The 18,479-nt window shown below is 32.8% G+C and overlaps 1 protein-coding gene across 3 annotated transcripts in view; it reads right to left on the reverse strand.

The window, feature by feature from the left end:
- Positions 1-18,479, reverse strand: part of LOC148305524 (poly(rC)-binding protein 3-like) — a 258,974-nt gene that overhangs the window by 148,848 nt on the left and 91,647 nt on the right. For all 3 annotated transcript variants that reach the window (XM_088266566.1, XM_088266559.1, XM_088266554.1), the window contains one exon: positions 17,923-17,951. The gene's annotated coding sequence lies outside the window, so the exon portion shown is untranslated. The remainder of the gene's footprint in view (positions 1-17,922; positions 17,952-18,479) is intronic.

Genomic DNA, 18,479 nt, shown 5'->3' on the forward strand with positions numbered 1-18,479 from the left:
GTGGGTTTCAAGTTACTTTTTTTCTTTAACTATATATCCAAGACAAGACAAATCCAGTAAAATCCACTTTTAGGGGAACCATAGAGGATTTACGCGATATATTATGCATAAAAATTATTAGTTTTTTACAGCGAGTCTAGTAATGGAGTCCTAAAAAACTAAAAATATAGAGGCAATAGATTAAAAGATTTTTCGAAAAACCAATTGAAAAATGTTATTCTTTCAATTTTCCGAAACTAGTCGTTAAAAAATATATATAATTCCCCCTTCCCTTCTCCGTCCTATTCCTCATTACTGAGGGTTGTTACCCTTGTGATCTTCTCCAGTTATCCATTACGCTGCACCAAGTGGTAATAAACAAGTATTTTTATTTACAGTATAAGCATGTCTTAGCACGAAGTGAATGCTGAAACAATAAATAAGATATCAAAAAAAAAATTGTGGAGATTTAGAATTGTATTACTCTTTGACATATCATCAAAGATGAAGAAGAATATGGAAGTCTGGGCATTTACGGGGTTGACGACCGTCATAGGCTGGTTTAAGTGATCACTTTACACACGTGTAACATTTACCATTTCTACCCATTAATGACAACCACACAACTCAAATTCTCGGAAGCTCAACATATTTGAACCAATTTAGAAACCTTGTTCTTGAATCACTAGAACTTCACTAGAGACATCTTTTGGTGAGATGTAAAGAAGCCCTCCATTAAGCAGAAACTCCTATGTTTAAGATGTCAAAGAGTAATGTGAGGGTAACTCCTGTAATTGGAGATAATCCAGATATTGTGAACAAGTATTTGGACACACTCAAAATGTATTTAAATTTGTGTTCTTGAAGTAAAGTTTATTTTTAATAAAAATATCGAAGAATATACCATGAGAACCTTAAATGCCTTTATTTGAGAGAGAAATGGGAATATATTTTTCTCGGCATCATCATTTGGAGATCATTATTTTTCCGGAACTGGGCATAAAGCGCGTGTCGCCACCCTGCCCTGCTAAACACGGCAATTATTGGATCCGACCCTCCAGTGTACGCCTGAGGTAAGCAGGCCACATTATCACCCGGATAATCGTGCGCGAGCCTTAACAACCGTAAAACACCAATTAACTCTCGAATACCAACCGTTTTGGTCTACTATTACACTACTTCTCTGTTACTATTTATGTCGGCTCAAACTGCAAATATTAGGATCTTACTTACATCTTTGTAAATAAAAGGGCCTCTGTCAAATAAGAGCTTTCTTAAATACACCATACAATTCTCCCGTGAACTTAAACCATAAAAAAATAACATCTATAAATAGTTATTCTATTATATCATTATATAGAGTGTGTCCAAATTATAAGCTAGTTTTCTCCACTTGGGAGTTTTTTTTACATTATGACATCTCGACAAAGATGAAGAATAAAATGGAAATCTTGGAAAGAATTTACAAGGCTGATTTAACTTTTTTTAATATTAGGTTTTTATATTTTTAATACCTTTTCATCATTTAATAACAGAGATAATTCATGCCTTTCCTGAGTGCGGAGTTAAAATTCAAAATTCGGGCTGCTGTCCCGTGGTTGGTGCCGCGGACTCTTGAGTCAGAATTTCTCAGTTCGAACCCACTCTACCACAATTTGATACCTAATTCTAATAATGAGTCGCTTAGGCTTACAGAAACAGTATGAATTTTCATATTATTTTTTGACATCTCATCAAAGATGAAGAAGAATATGGAAGTCTGGGCATTTACGGGGCTGACGACCGTCATCGGCTGGTTTAAGTGGCCACTTTACACACGTGTAACATTCACCAATTCCACCCATTATTGACAACCACACTACTCAAATTCTTGGAAGTTCTATATATATATATATGAACCAATTTAGAAACCTTGTTCTTGAATCACTAGAACTTCACTAGAGACATCTATTGGTGAGATGTAAAAAAGCTTTTTTATTAAGCAGAAACTCTTATATTAGTATGTAAAGTGTGTAAAGTGGCCACTTAAACCAGCCGATGACGGTTGTCAGCCCCGTAAATGCCCAGACTTCCATATTCTTCTTCATCTTTGATGAGATGTCAAAAAATAATATGAAAAAAAACTCCTGTAATTGGAGATAAATCAGATTTTGTGAACAAGTGTTTGTGAACAAGTATTTGGACACACTCAAAATGTTGTATGAATTTTCAGTTGTGCATATTTTCGGAATGTCCAGAAAATGTACTATATCCCAGCAAAAGAGGCATATTTTAAACTTAATATTTACCCGCTACATGTCAGAAAGTATTGTTATTGCATTTTGAAGAAAAGGTTTTGTTTCATTATTTTTTTAATGTACTAAATATATTTCAAATGGAGAAAAACCTTCAGGTTTTGCCTAAAAAAATCTGTTGCACAGTAAAAAGGTCAGAAAGTGGCTTGATATTTATTTTTAATACATTGTATTATATTTTTAAACTTTAAAAAACTTCTCCTGAAAAATCTTTTTTTTTCTATTTTTGACGTTCTTGAAAGGAGTGAGCGATATGTCGTTACTATTTAAGCTTGCAACCAACCGAAGCATATTATCGTTTTCCTTTCAAAAGAGATTTCACGGAAATATGTGTGTCGAAATCATTATCTGTAGATTCGGTGCTTGCGATAAGATACGAGCCAACAGGGGATATTAATAAGAATGGGCAAAGAACGGAATAAAGGGAGAGAGCCCTTATTACCTAATTCAATGAAATCACGAGCCGATTTTTGAGGGTATACGTAGGTATAATTTCTCAGGCGTTTGGCACAAATTCAATCCACAAGAGGAAATATTGCGCTTGAATAAATCACCGTGTATTTTAAAGGAATTTGTTTCAATAAAAACCTCCATTAGATTTCCGACTCCAGAGCTATGGCGCAAGAAAATTCAGCTTATGTTTCATTTGTTTTCCAAATATTTATTTATTTTTTTATTTCCTTTATATGGAGAATTTATTAAAACCTTTAAAAGTCATATTGATTTGGAATATATTGCGAACAAAGCTGAAAGGATATTATTTTGGGTAAAAATTGGGATAAAAAAACTACCTTTCATTTTATTTACAATATAAAATGAAAGATAATGTATATAATATAAGAGTTTCTGCTTAGCAAAAAGCTTATTTTCATCTGACCAGAGATGTGTCTAGTGAAGTTCTAGTGATTCAAGAACAATGTTTAGAAATTGGTTCATATATATATATAGAACTTCCAAGAATTTGAGTAGTGTGGTTGTTAATAATGGGTAGAGTTGGTGAATGTTACACGTGTGTAAAGTGATCACTTAAACCAGCCTTTGATGGTCGTCAGCCCCGTAAATGCCCAGACTTCCATATTCTTCTTCATCTTTGATGAGATGTCAAAAATAATAAAACGAAAGAGTAATTTGGTTATTACTGTTAAAAAAAAACAATACAACATTTTAAGTGTCTTAAAATGAAAAACATTCTGCTCAATAATAAAAAGCTTCTTTCATCTCACAAATAGATGTCTCTATTGAAATTCTAGTGATTCAAGCACTATGTTTCCAATTCGAACAATATACATGTATATAAAACTTCCGAAAATCTGAGTAGTGTTTTTGCCAATCATGGGTAGAATTGGTGAATGTTACACGTGTGTAAAGCGATCACTCAAAACCTTTGACGGTCGAAAGCCCCGTAAATGCCCATACTTCTTTTTTCCTTTTTATCTATGTTGAGATGGCAAAAATAATATTAACAAACAGTAATTGTTAGATTTTAATTATTTATGCACTATAGATATTTAACCCTTTGCCCTAGAATGTCTGTAGTTTTGGGCATATCGCCCACATATAAATATGAATTGAACTAATAAAAATACATTTAAAATATTGAAAAACATGATTTTTCTTACTTGCATAGCCGTGGGACTCCAATGCTAAGGGCGATTGTCCACTACCCGGAATTCGACCGTCCGGCAATCCGGTTTTGAAAAATTAAAGCGACTACGACAGTTTAGGGTGATCGAATTTACGCGCAACGTGTTCACTTCACGAGCTGAAGATGGACATAAGCACAAGCCAATCCAAGCCAATCGTCGTTTTAAAACGCCAACTGACGTGTCGGACGGTAAAATTCCATGTATATTAGTAGGACGGTAAAATCCCGTGTTGTGGACAAACGCCCTAAGGGTTAGAAATATTCTCGTAAATTAATTAAATGTAATATTTTTACAAGATGAATATTTCTTGCAAACAACAAACAAATGTAGAAAATATAACAACCAATGAACTAACAAACTAACTAATTATTTTAACCAACTACCGGATTTTGTCTGGTTCCGGTCGCTGGTCAAATTAAATAAAAGTTAGAAAAGCCATATATTTGTTGTTTATTCTTATATTAATGGCAGTTTAACGAAATATTGGTAAAAATATAGGAAATTGATTTTATATTATAAAAATAGATCAAATTGATAGGACCAACGGCCTGAGGGCAAGGAGAGCTGATTCCAACAGTCTACAAAGACGTTAAGTTGTATGGAGCCAGGAAGAAGATTACAAGATTAAAATAGATATTTTAGTAATCTGCGAGATTGAGCAAAAATATTCAAGACAATTGAATAAATAAAATTGTTTTGTACTGCAGTGAAATAAAAATCACAAGTTTGAAAGAAAAAAAAGCGGATTCGTGAAAGGAATAATTTATCTGAGAAAATGACAAATTTTATGCTCGAAAAGATACTCACTTTCAGATTGTTTTATAATAAGAAATTTATCTTTGATGCTTTGAAAATTGATTTTCAATCGGGTTCCATAATATTACTTTAAAGAAAATCTCTTTTATATTGGATATACTTTGTGGGGGAAATAGGTTGCTTAAGGAAGTGCGCAATGTGAAGCGTGTTCTTGCATACTGATTTGTCGGTGTTGTTCTTGCTCAGCAAATAATTGAAGTTTTTTTTCGTTTCTCACAGCGAAACTTTACCTTAAACGATTAAATAAATAGAAAACGTCCTTAAAATGTCACATTACTGAGTGCCAATATTAGATGCCCAAATAAACCCGGGATTTTTTGGAGCAAACTTAAACATTACAAATGAAAATTTGCTCACCACATTTTACGTATTTAAGGCATCAGTTTACTTTAAAAAATTCTTATCTATATTCATTATACCTTTGGATTAGAGGATTTAATTTATATTCTAAGAAAAACATAGATATGTGCACCATTGACACACACTACTTAGTTTTAACTTACATGCCCCGCTGACAGTAATAGGGACTTTAAAAACATTGGTAATTATTTTTATTATTGATCGAAATTTTGGATGATTGATTTTATACCTATATAAGATTTTTGAAAAGAAAGAAAAAATGGATAGGCCCGAATGAAACAAGAGTTTCTTTACTGGACCTAGGACTTAGGGAGTTTTTAGAGAAATGTATTGAGACATGAATACAAGAGTCTGGGTTTTTACAGGGCTCATGACCTATTATTGGCTGGTTTTAAAGATCATTTCACACAGTTTGAAATATTTATCACTCTTCTCATGAATGACACCCCATTATTGAAACTTGAATTTCGAAATATTTTTTTGTTCAGAATAAAGTTCACAGAAAACATATATTATTTCATTTTGTTATTTAGCAGAAACCTACATTTATAAATGTGATATTTTAACCTACCATTAATTTAAATGTGCTTTCTTTTTTCTACCTTGGCCTCTTTAGCGCATTTTGAATACACATAATTAATTGCTTCTCGTAGAAATTTGATCAGAGCTACGTTAAAGAATGATACTTTTTACAGTTTTGACTTCAACAAAGAAATTGGGGCACTATCTCACAATATTTGTTTTTTATATTTTGACCCAAACAATCGCCATGGATCATAAAAAACATCGAGAGTGTTACTGCTAACGGTACTGGAACACTTTTCATTGGGAAGACGGAAAAGCGCAAATGAAGATAATCTTTTATTTATTAAAAAATCACAAAGTTATGAGTGTGAAAATAACAAAATTACACCAATATATCGACAATTACAAAACACAAGGGGCGAGAAGAACAAAGCGACACCAATATAAAAATAGAGCGAGCGCGGCGTATACACGTTTCGAATCTTATTTAATCTGAGCACCCAAATATTTGTCCGCCACCCCTTAAATACTATTTTAAAGGCGTTGCATGGGGTGGGGACAGTATTTGTAACATTTAAAACTTACTGAACTGCGTCTCTTTGTTCTTCTCGCGTACATTCATTAATACTATTTTTAATACATAAATTATTCTGTTAAATACACAAATTTTGGCCGAAACATAGAGGAAGACCAAATAATTCGTAGAAGATGTAAAAAGAAAACATGATTCAAGAACATAGCCCAGGTGATGTTGCCCATGACAAGATAATCTACAACCTGAAGATAAAGAGCGCTGACTCCAAATGTTTACAAAGACTATAAGTTGGAATGGAGTCAGAAAGAAGAAGTCTGTTACATTATTCTTCAAACTTATCAGTGAGCAATCACTTTGACAATTCATGTATTTCATTTTCCGCCTCCATAGTGTAATGGTCAGCTCTATTGGCTACCATTCAGGAGGTCCCGGGTTCAATTCCTAAGGGGGTGTCAAATAAATTGATTTTTTCACTCACATATTCACAAATTTATTCCATATTACTCTGAAGCGGAACCTGAAGCGGAGGGCTGATCACCTTTCCTTCATGTATCAACGATCAAGATAACATTGTGTTTACATGATGCAGTGCCCTATGCACCATTTTGGTGAGGATAAGGGTTCGAATTTGACAATTAAAATATTTAAGTAATGGGATCATTTAGAGCTAAGAATTATTTCGTTTTAATTCGTGGTAATTTTACAAAAGCTCGTTAATCTAAAAAACGCTTCGCGGAAGTGAAGAATAACCAATCAGATATTTTAAAATAAAATCAATCTCATTAAGGTTTAATTTTCCGGCTTGTGAACAGTGTTAAATTATTACGTCGAAGATTTATTTTCTTTTTAATAAAGCAGATTCTTTTACAAGGACAAAATGTAAAACCAGCCTCCCTTTACGTCTTGGTTAAGGTTTATTATAGTGGTAAGGGAAGTTTTTATTGTCATTTATTAAACGAAAACTTTTATCTTATGCGCTGTTTAATATATTTCACCGCATTTATAACTTCGTCCGGAACATTCAAATTTATTTATGAGCATTGTATATATAAACATGCATTTTTTTAATTTCATGTACCGAAAATAAATATGTTCAGATGTATTTATAAGAAAAAACTTATTGCTAAAAGGCAATATCTTCCAACCAACCAAAAACAGGCTAGTGATATTGGTTAAAACGTTTGATACATACTATATCTTGGTAACAATTATAATGTATGGAAGTGAAGAAGTGAGTTGGCGATAAAAGGAATGAAAGTAGATTAAATGGAGTCGAAATGCGATACATTAGATAAATGTGCGGCAAAACGATGTATAATATTCGAATGGTGAAATAAGTAAAGAATGTGAGGCTGAAATGAAAATTATCGATAAATTTAAGGTGTATTGAGATGGTTTAGGCATGTGGCACGAACAAGTGCAGAAAGAACAGAAAAACATTTTTTGATGAATGTAGAAAATAGAAGCAGAGAAAGACCGAGAAAACATTGGCATGATTAGTCATTTAAAATACTTGATCACGTCGGGAGTTGCAAAAATATGCCAGTATATGTGAGGAGATTTGAAAAGACTGAGTGGTGTGACATTCTATTCTCTCTGCTTACTTCCTCGGAAAAGAGTTAGTTGGTGAGTAAACATTAAATCTGATTTAATAAAACGGACATATTATGCCCCTTTTCGTCAATAATTTTAGTAACTTTTCACATGTATTTACGAATATTTGTATTTTAAATAAATCATTCGCGACTATTCAAAATAGTCAACTTCCTTAAAGGCAAGAATCCAAATTTTGTCACCAGAAATCCCTGTAATTAATCATCCGAGCACCCTTTGATGCCGGTGGTTTAGCAACCGCCAAGTCGCGGCATTCCCACCCTTCGGCAGACGTTCCATAGGGTGTGAATTGGCCAAAGAGCCGGCAAGTCACAGTGGAAATTTCCACAAGACAAGTTTGTAAACAAGCCATCAGCATACAAATTGATTAATTTGGTTAAATTTGCATAAATATGGCAGAAGGGCAATGTCACAGGTCGAGGGACGATCAGAAGGGTGTAAGACGGAATGTTTACCCACACATTATTCTAAATACCTGTTTAAATCGCAAACATTTTAATGGCCACGCATGTACCTACATGATATAACGTGCTATAAATATTTCTTTAAGCCCTTATCCGCACCCCAATGGTGCATAGTGCATTGCGTTATATAAACGCAGTGTTATCTTGATCTTTTACACATGAAGGAAAGGTGATCAGCCCTCCGCTTCAGGTACCATTCCAGGTTAATATGGAATAAATATTACAGTGAAAAAATTACTTATATTTATTTTACCCCCCTTGGGAATCGAACCCGGGACCTCCAGAACGGTAGCCGAGCGTGCTGACCATTACACTAACGAAGCGGACAAAATAAATATTAAAGCATTTAATTTCCCGGTGTGCGAAAAACAAAATAAACTTATCCGAGGCATTGTAGCCTTGTACGAGCGTAGCACTGCACGCGTTATTATAAGTGACCTATTTTTATCTTCTCTAAAGGTGTTAAACCGGGATGTGTAATGTCGCCATGACGTAATATAACGTGATATAAATATAATGATTAAAGAGAACAACTCGTTTTTTACCACTTGAGTTTAATTATAGACTACATGTTTCAGAAGTTAAACTTCCATCATTCAGGTCTGTATAATAACTAAAATATAAAATATAAAATTGTTCTATAAATAAGGAGAGGGGAAAAGTAAGGGGAAGGGGTTAGTCAAGGTACGGAGTTTGATATAAATATAAAAGCATTTGAATGGTGTCGTACGCCAATTGGGTTGTGGTCCCGTGGTTAGTGTCGCTTAATCTTAATTCAGAGTTTCTCGGTTCGAACCCACTCTTTCACAATTTGATACCTATTTCTAATAATGAGCCACTTAGGCTCACAGAAATTGAAGTGTTAGTAAGAATAATATGAATACAAATATTTATCTTTATTTCAATTTAAAATAAAAATATATCGGCTTGTATAAAACAATGTAAACTTATCCAAGGCATTGTAGCCTCGTACAAGGATAGCATTACATACATTGGGATACGTACCTTATTATCATCTAGGTTTGGCTCTATAACTGTGTTAAACAGGAATGTGTAATGTCATCGTGGCAGTTCATCTATATATGGATAACTGTATTAAAACCCTTACTTCCTAACCTTGAGTTCCTCCAGGACATGTGCTGGGAGGGTTTGTCCTTCCCGCTAAATATCCAGCACCTCATATCGCTAAACTCTCCAAAAATCAGTATTGCAATCATAAAGCACTTGAAAAAACAATAACAATTGAGTAAATACTCGTATTACTAATTAAAATAGTGTTAATTTACATCATAATAAAAAATACCAGTTGTTTGTGGCATGTATCACTCAATTTTGTATGCTTATCCAATAAAATAAAATAAATAAAAAACTGTATTGAAGATCTGAAAGCTTTGGAGCTAAAATTATCAATTTGACAGTCTTTTGCCTTTTGTATGCTGATTATTTGCCTTACATTTGCATTAAGTAGAGAAAACAGACTGCAGGCGTTGGTGACAAAGGAATGTGTACAGGGAAAGTGATTTAGTAATGAATTTTGACAAATCAAATGTCAGTTTTTTATTACAGAAGATGTTTAGTCACATAAATTAAAAACAGTAAAGGTTAGTTAAGTAAGTAAACCGGTGACCAGTACTGGACCAACACATGATACGAAGGTATTCTAGGTAACGTTGTCCAAGACAGAAGGCCCTACAACCTGATGATGAGGAGAGCTCACCTTAACAGTCTACAAAGACAATAAGTTGGGATTAAGCTAGAAAGAAGGTGATTAGTGCTGGACGAACATGGGTTTACTTGGCTCAGACTAGAATAATATATTCGTATTAATTTACAAAGTTATTTATTTCCATCCCTTTTCAATAAGGTCAGCACGCTCGGCTACCGTTCTGGAAGTCCCGGGTTCGATTCCCAAGGGGGGTAAAATAAATATAAGTGATTTTTTCACTGTCATATTTATTCAATATTACCCTGGACTGGTACCTAAAGCGGAGGGCTGATCCCCTTTCCTTCATGTGTAAACGATCAAGATAACACTGCGTTTATATGATGCAGTGCCCTATGCACCATTGGGGTGCGGATAAGGGTTTTATTTTATATTTCAATAAGTGATGGAAATAGATCCGGCACTGTGCGTGATTTACTGAATCTTAACGTTTACCGAATAAACTTTTATTATGAAAGCTTTCATTATGATTCAATCAATATTTGTATACTTTCGATCAAGTTACTTAGTTAACCGTGTAAAACCAAATTTGCAAATTTTAGCTTCCCATTGTTTGGAAAGTTGTCCCAAACAATAGCTTCAAAATTTAAAGAAACATAATACTGGGATACATAAGATTTATTAATACATTACGCTGTTGTTCCCAAGAAATCGGAAAATCAAAAATTTATTTAAGGTATTTTGGATTCATTACAAATTTTATCACATTCAATACACTTTTCAGTTATTAATTGAAACATTATTTTTGACACATCTATATAAATTAAGAAGAATATGGATGTCTGCGCAATTACAGGGCTTACGACCATCATAGGCTTGTTAAAGTGATCATTCACCAATTCTACCCATGATTGACATACACTCTACTCAAATTCTTGAAAATTCTAGATCTATTGATCGAACTTGAAACACACTATGCGAGAGTTCACAAGAGACATCTACGGTGGGATGAGGAAGGCTTTTATAAAGCAAAAACACTTTCATCTGTATGTGAGGTTCGAATCGTGGATTATATTCACATACTTGAAAAACGCTGGAAAACATAATTTATTCTCATTTATTTCTTTATTTTTTCTTATGTGTACATAACAATTTACATCATATACACATACACATACATACACACATACGTATATATACATACATGCTTGTGTATGGACAGGTAGATAAAATAATAATTCAATAATCAGATTTCCGAGAATTACACCAGAAGTAATATTTTCCTCTTAAATGCACCCTCGCCGACGTGAAAAAGTCGATATGCAAGGAGATACGGTTGATTTACTCATAATCCAGATTTGTGAACAAGTATTTGGACACACTCAAAATGTTGTTAATTGAAATATCCCAGAAAATCAACGTGACGTACAACATTCCCTTTTAACATTCACTCCCCATTAATTATTCCGTAATAATAGAATTAATGAATTTGGGAAGAGGCAATACGCCATAATTGCAAATAATGTAGGTATGTGAGGAAGGTCGGAGCAAGACGGCACACTGGGCACATATATTTCATGATCAGTACCAACATAACAACTCTCGGCCCGAACGAGAAGGGCACTACAGAACCGGCAGTTAATTACATACAATACTTGCTGTTCTACACTCTAGCTTCTTGGCGACACGAAAATTACGCCATTTTATGTAAACTGGTTCATTTAGCAAGAAATTACAAGTACTGAGAATTACTTAAGGCTTTAGCTTCACGTGAAATTTCATGAAATCAAAATGACTTACTCCATGTTTGACACGATTTTCTTCGATATATAAATAAATAAACTTATTTTTTTTAGTATAAAAAATACACCCGAAACTGTGATACATGAAATGAATTTCACAAACTTATTACAGTCATAAAAAACAGAAAATTTAAGTCACATACAATGTGAATGTTTTAACTCAACTATGAGAAACATTTGGGCAAAGTTATTTGGGCAATACAAGCAGTATTTTCATATCATAAAAATTTCATTAATTGATTCGGCAGCCACTCTGTGATAAAATTTATGCATTTCAATTTAAGTTTTGCTTCGTAAATACCACTTTTTCTTTAAATCTATTGTGACACGTGTTTCAATGAATTCCGCATCTTTTTTTTTCACGGTGTTTGGAAATGATATTGAATGCGTCGAAAAAGTGGTATTTACCAAGTAAGACTTGAATTAAAAACTTAAAAATGGTAAAGCGCTGCTACAAGGTGTAAACTAATATTTCAGGTGAACATTGAGGAATACGTTTATGTTACGTAAGCTTGTGTACGTTATTTTATATAATAATTGGATTGTGGTCCCATGGTTAGTGACGCTGAATCCGAGTTAGTATTTCTGAGTTCGATCTCACTCTATCAAAACTTGATTCCTATTTTGAGTAACTAAGAAAAAAAATATTTATAAACATAAAAAGACAATAAAAATTCATGTTTGAAAAATTAGGTAAGATATTTTATTTTGTTTAATTACGAACGTTTACTTTTGAGGTTAAAAAAAAAAAACATCCCACTTTTTTTCGTCGACAAAAACAATTAAAAAACTTTACTTTTATTTAAGGTCATAAATACAGATACAGGTCAAAATTTTAAATAGATTTTAACTATAAAAATTAGAAGCAAAATATTGCCATTTATACGAATTGAACAAAGGACGTGTCAGAATATTTGTTTGCGATACTTAAGGTTAAATAATGACTATCACCACCCATTTGAATACAATAAAGAAATCTCTTAAAACTTTCCGATATTGAGTCTAAGTTAATGTCTTCGGTAAATTGATTTTCTTTAAGAAAATTCCCGCAAAGTCAGTTCCAGTTCAAATGTCAATTCAAAATTAATATCTTTTCCTTCTACTTGTATTCTATTACAGAAGTTATTTCGAACTTTAAGTTACTAATACCTAAAAATATCAAAAAAATTATCAGCAATGACTATAAAAGCTACTTTTAATATTGGTATTTTAGAAATAATATAGATTTATATCACAACATTTATTTAAAAGAAATAATGCTACAAACTTTATGTAAAATACGTAACGTCTTGTGAAATGAAAAAGATCATTATTTATTAGTTAATTTACTTATTTAATACCTGGTACAGAAAACTAAAATGAATTAGGTACCACTGCATGCAAAAAATACTATACCATGATTAAGAGAAAGTACCTACGTAAAACTCAATATGATAACATAGTGCATTGAAGTTGTGAAAAATATGACAAAGACATGAGAGAGATTATGAGTTTATCCGATGATTTAAATAAAACGTTTAGATCAGTAACACAATTTCCCTTGTACGGTTCATACTTATAGAAATTAAAGAGAAGATAAACAAAAATAATTCAAATGTCAAATGGTTTTCATTTTTCTGGTATTTGGCAATGTCAACACATCAAATACCGTAATTCAAATGAATAACACATTAATGATGTTTCTGTTGTTGTTTAATGTGACGTTTGGTAGGAAACAGAATGGAGAGGCGGAAAAGAAAATGAATATTTCGCTGCCTGAGTGGATAATAATCTCGCACATCCGTAAGAGGCACCGTATTGCTCCGCAATTCTCAGTACTTTCACCTCGGTATTCCATAAATTTGGCGGTGAAATTTATAGCACAACACCACTGACCCAAAAAATACTCAGACATTAAAGCATGACCGCGGCAGTGATAAGTAGCATCCCTCGGCGAAATAAAAGATGCTGGAATACGTTTTTATTTATATCCAGCGGTGGTGCGTGCGAAGTTTTACGACAGAGGAAAACAATATGGCATTTTCATTATTTTGAATTTTCAAACACGCACGTGCGGCTGTATCCACGCAGTGCGTGGGTACTGACTACAGTACTGAGCGTAGGGGAGATTCCCAAGTACAACGGAGTCTACCTAGAGAGCAATTTTACGAGTTTATGCCACATTATGAGTATGACCCGAGTACAATGAAGTCTATCTAGAGAGCCATTTTACGAGTATATTGGACATTACGAGTATGACACATTCCCGCCAAAATATCATAAACGTCACTAGGGTAACGATCGTTTTGTTTTAGTTAATATTATAAATTCAAAATAAATATACGCATATAGAAAAAAATCCGTCGACGTCGGGGACATTACTTACATAGTTAGCATCGATTCGACTTTTTAATTAACATTAGTTGACTCGACAGTTTCTTTGTGGTAATACTTTTCTACTTTTAATTTAAACTTTACTTGGGAAATACCACTTTTTATTTAAATCAATTGTGACATTGTTATTTAAAAATGATGCGGTAATATATATTAAAACACTAATAGATTTTAAGAAATAGTGGTAATTAATTAAACATGTAACATTTGAATTTATTATCATAACTTTAGTTTTCTCACATTGCATTTATTTATCCCAATATGAACGGTAAAATGTATTTATTGAAATATTATTATGACTTTATAAAGTGACATTGATAAGTTGAGATGTTTTACCGTTCGTGCATTTATGAATATTAGCCAAAATCATGGCTGTAGACGAGCGATTACTAACGTAACTCGGCGAATCTCAATAGATTAGTTATAATATTTCAAAAAAATTCTTCCTTCCATTTTTCGACTAATTGCTCAACAAAATATAAGTGTATCACTTTTTTTAAACAGCAGCATAAGGTACTGTTTTTAAAAAATCACTCATTAAGTACGCCAAGGATATGAGCTATACATTGGAAATATAAATCTTAAAAGATGTGTAATTTTATGCTGAGAAACTCAAAAATACTCTTTGGATTTTGAGGAAATTGATAACGGTTCATTAAATTATAACTAACTAACTAACTAACCATCACGCCTCTTCCTCGCAGGGGTAGGCAGAGAGAATCGAACGCCACACCACTCTATCTTTGCAAACATTCTTTGCCTCTTCTACATTCATGCATCTCCTCATACATACCCGACGATTATTACGACTCCTGACCCGGCCGCTTTCAAGTATTTGACACACCTGATTGTGCCAAGTTTTCCTCGGTCGTCCTCTGCTTCTTTTTCCAACTACATTCGCCTCATAATTTTTTTTAACCGTTCTTTCTTCACTCATACGCTCCACATGTCCAAACCATCTCAACACACCTTTCTTAATTTTATCGATAATGCTTATCTCAGCCTTACATTCTTTCTTTCATTAAATTATATCATATTCGAATTCTAGGGTACAAAAATACCTTACAACGTTATCTTTACGCTTCTTCACCTAAATTTTATCAAAATCACTGTTTTTTTTTTAAATAAATAAAAAACATCGTTTACAACATTTTGAGTGTGTCCAAATACTTGTTTCCAAAATCTGGATTATCTCCAAATATACGATAAAATGTAAGAGTTTCTGCTTGGTAAAAAGCTTATTTACATCTTACCAATAGATGACTAGTGAAGTTCTAGTGATTCAAGAACAAGGTTTCTAAATTGGTTCATATATAGAACTTCCAAGAATTTGAGTAGTGTGGTTGTCAATAATGGGTAGAATTGGCGAATATTACACGTTTACACTTAAACCAGCCTATGATGGTCGTCAATCCCGTAAATGCTCAGACTTCCATATTCTTCTTCATCTTTGATGAGATGTCAGAAAATAATATAAAAAAAATCGTATTTGTGTATTCCTGGTAAGATAAAAACAGAAAAATTATGCAACAGCCATACAAATTTTCTTTTAAATTCACTTAAAACTTGATGTTTTTCGTTTATATTTTAACAATAAGAAATGAAAAAGCGACAGGGATGGCAAAGGGGCGGGCTCGGGGGAATAATTATGTGATTTATGCGGGCAATTTATTCGGGTCTACGCCACTGTATTCACCCCTGCTTCCCCAATATGATTCAAAAGAAAAAAAATACGAAGAAATGCCAATGTTTGTTTTCTTTTTAATTGGGCTATTATAATTGTTTTGTTTTCTTTTTTTGGATTCGTCTTCTTTATAAAAAAATGTTGAATATTCATTGGTATCATGAATATTTATCATTTTATTTATATTTATGTAAAATGTTTATTTTAAAAACGATGTCCTTTAAAACGTAATGATGAAATCCAAACGGAAAAAGTATTACAAGTTTCACAACTTGAGATGAATCATCTATGGTTTTTGTATCAGAGAAGATGGATGTCTGAGTATCTCAGGGCTTTCAACCTGGTTTTTGGCTGGATTAAATGATCACTTTGTATACCTGCGTAACGTTCACCACTCTGCCCAATATTAAACACTATATTGCATTAATTTTTGAAAGATGTATCATATGGAATGTTGTTGGATTCCTTTCATATGCGAATTGTTATTTGATAGATTTAGAAATACAATTGTGAAGTATACAGCTAACTCAAATTGAATTTTCAAATAAATCAATATTTTAATTAATCTTTCGAAACAAAGCTAAGTTATTAAAAACTCCCAAAATGGGGATACCAGAGACAGCAAAACGACTCCAGCGCCATTGGACTCGGGTCTGACTTTATCCCGGATGGAAAAACTCAGTAACACTTGTATAATAAAACAACTTGTTTAATGCCCACTCTAAGTGACGTTATTAGAGCTTCCAACGTTAATCAAACAATTTTGCTAGGTGAGATTCAAACGCAAATAACAAAATATTTTTTTAATTATTGTATCATTGTGAGTCAGAGATATGAAAATGAATGATTGATTTAATGTTTATTTGAAATGAAATACAAAGAAGCTATCTTTCAAAACAAAGATAAGTTATTAAAAACTCCCAAAAAAGGGATCAAGATACAGTAAAATGACTCCAGCGACTTCAAACTCGGGTTTGACTTTATTTGGTGGAATAACTCTTTTATACTTGTATAATAATGACCTCTTGAAATGACATTATTTGACAATTGTGATTCAAATACCAACAAAATATTTTTTAAATTACTGTTTCATTGTGAGTCAGAGATATGAGAATGAAACTTTGATTTAATGTTTATTTCAAATGAAAAACAACGAAGCAATCTTTCGAAACAAAGATTAGTTATAAATAACTCCAGAAATTGGGATACAGGAGACAGCAAAACTCTTGTCTCTGGGGATTAAATTAGCCGACGTCTTGGCTCTGCATTCCATCATACTTTGATGAGAAATGAACGAAATGAACAAGACTCATCTCCTTTTCGCGTGGAGACCGAGTCATGTTGTTTTGGAAAGTTGTTAGCAAATTTCCATCTCACTTGTACATAGTTACGTCACCGCAACTCTGAGACAGACGGATTTCTAAGTTTCCCATCAACCACACTTCGGAGCGCGTTTCAGTTATCATTACAAAATACGTGGATGGTCTCTAACAAAACTATTTTAATCAAAATATTATTGTTCATAGCTTTATGGAAGACGAAAAGCATACAGTTGGAGCAAATAAAAGCCTTAACTTAATTAAAATAAAAGCGGAAGCTAAACTCACAGTTACAGAGTCCTGGTACCAATCCCAATGTGTGGAAGTAAAAAATAGAGTTGGCAAATGAAGGATGAAAGCAGTTGAAATGCGATCTCTCTTGAAATGTGCGGCAAAACGATGTGTTTTAGATATTTAAAAGTGAAATAAGGAAAGAATGCGGTGCTGAGAAAAGTATTAAGCATACGGGGATATGAAGGAGCTTGATAATTAGTTAGTAAGCTAGTTAAAATATCTATCAAAATAACAGCTTACATACGAAAGAAATCCAACAAAAGTGTATTGTTAATTTTTTAAGGTAATATAAAATAGATCCTCAATAATGGGCAGAATAAAGAACGTAATACTTATAATACATTAAGTGATAACTTAAGTAAATCAAATATCAGGTCGAAAGTCCTAGGACGATTTCTTTTTTTTTCACGTAAAAATAAAAGATTACTTTTTCTCAAGTTTCAAAGTCAGATATGTATAATATAAACGAAGTTGTAACGAAACATTTGTTTGAAAATGACGAGATTGAAAAAAAGGATTAAAAAAAGTTAAATCAGCCATTTGCAAACACTTACCAAATTCCGGAAATGGTGAATGTGGATATCTGAAAAATAGAATTAACATCATTAGTACTGTAAAAAAAAGATGTACGTATTTGGAAAAACTAAAGCATAAATATACAATTACTCTTTCAGTATTACATTGTTTGTAAATAAATTACATTTCTATTTACCTAAAACCTTTTAAAACCTTTTTTCATTATCGTTGAAGGGTGTATACAACCGGAAGAATGGAAAACAAAAGCAATAATGGGAATATGTTGAAGGAATGAGGAGTGAAGGCCTATCGAGTGAAGTCGTTTGAGACAGATTCAGAGACTAGGGAAGTAAATTCGATTTCGGAAAATTTTACTGAAAAAAGGTCTGCTTTTTGTCCCCACATAAAACATAATACGCAAAACTTCAATCGCAAAACAACTGTTATTTTTGTTTGAAAATACTAGCATTTTGAAACTTACTTTATTTGTCTAGTAAAATAACAACTTTGTTTATAGTTTTGCCACATATATTTTGATCATTGACCAGCTGAGGTTAAAACCATCATTTAATAAAAAAAATCCGACCAAATGATT

The sequence above is a fragment of the Brachycentrus maculatus genome, unplaced genomic scaffold (genome assembly GCF_059751285.1).
Source record: "Brachycentrus maculatus isolate JH-2025_06_01 unplaced genomic scaffold, ASM5975128v1 h1tg000270l, whole genome shotgun sequence".
NCBI lineage: Eukaryota > Metazoa > Arthropoda > Insecta > Trichoptera > Brachycentridae > Brachycentrus > Brachycentrus maculatus.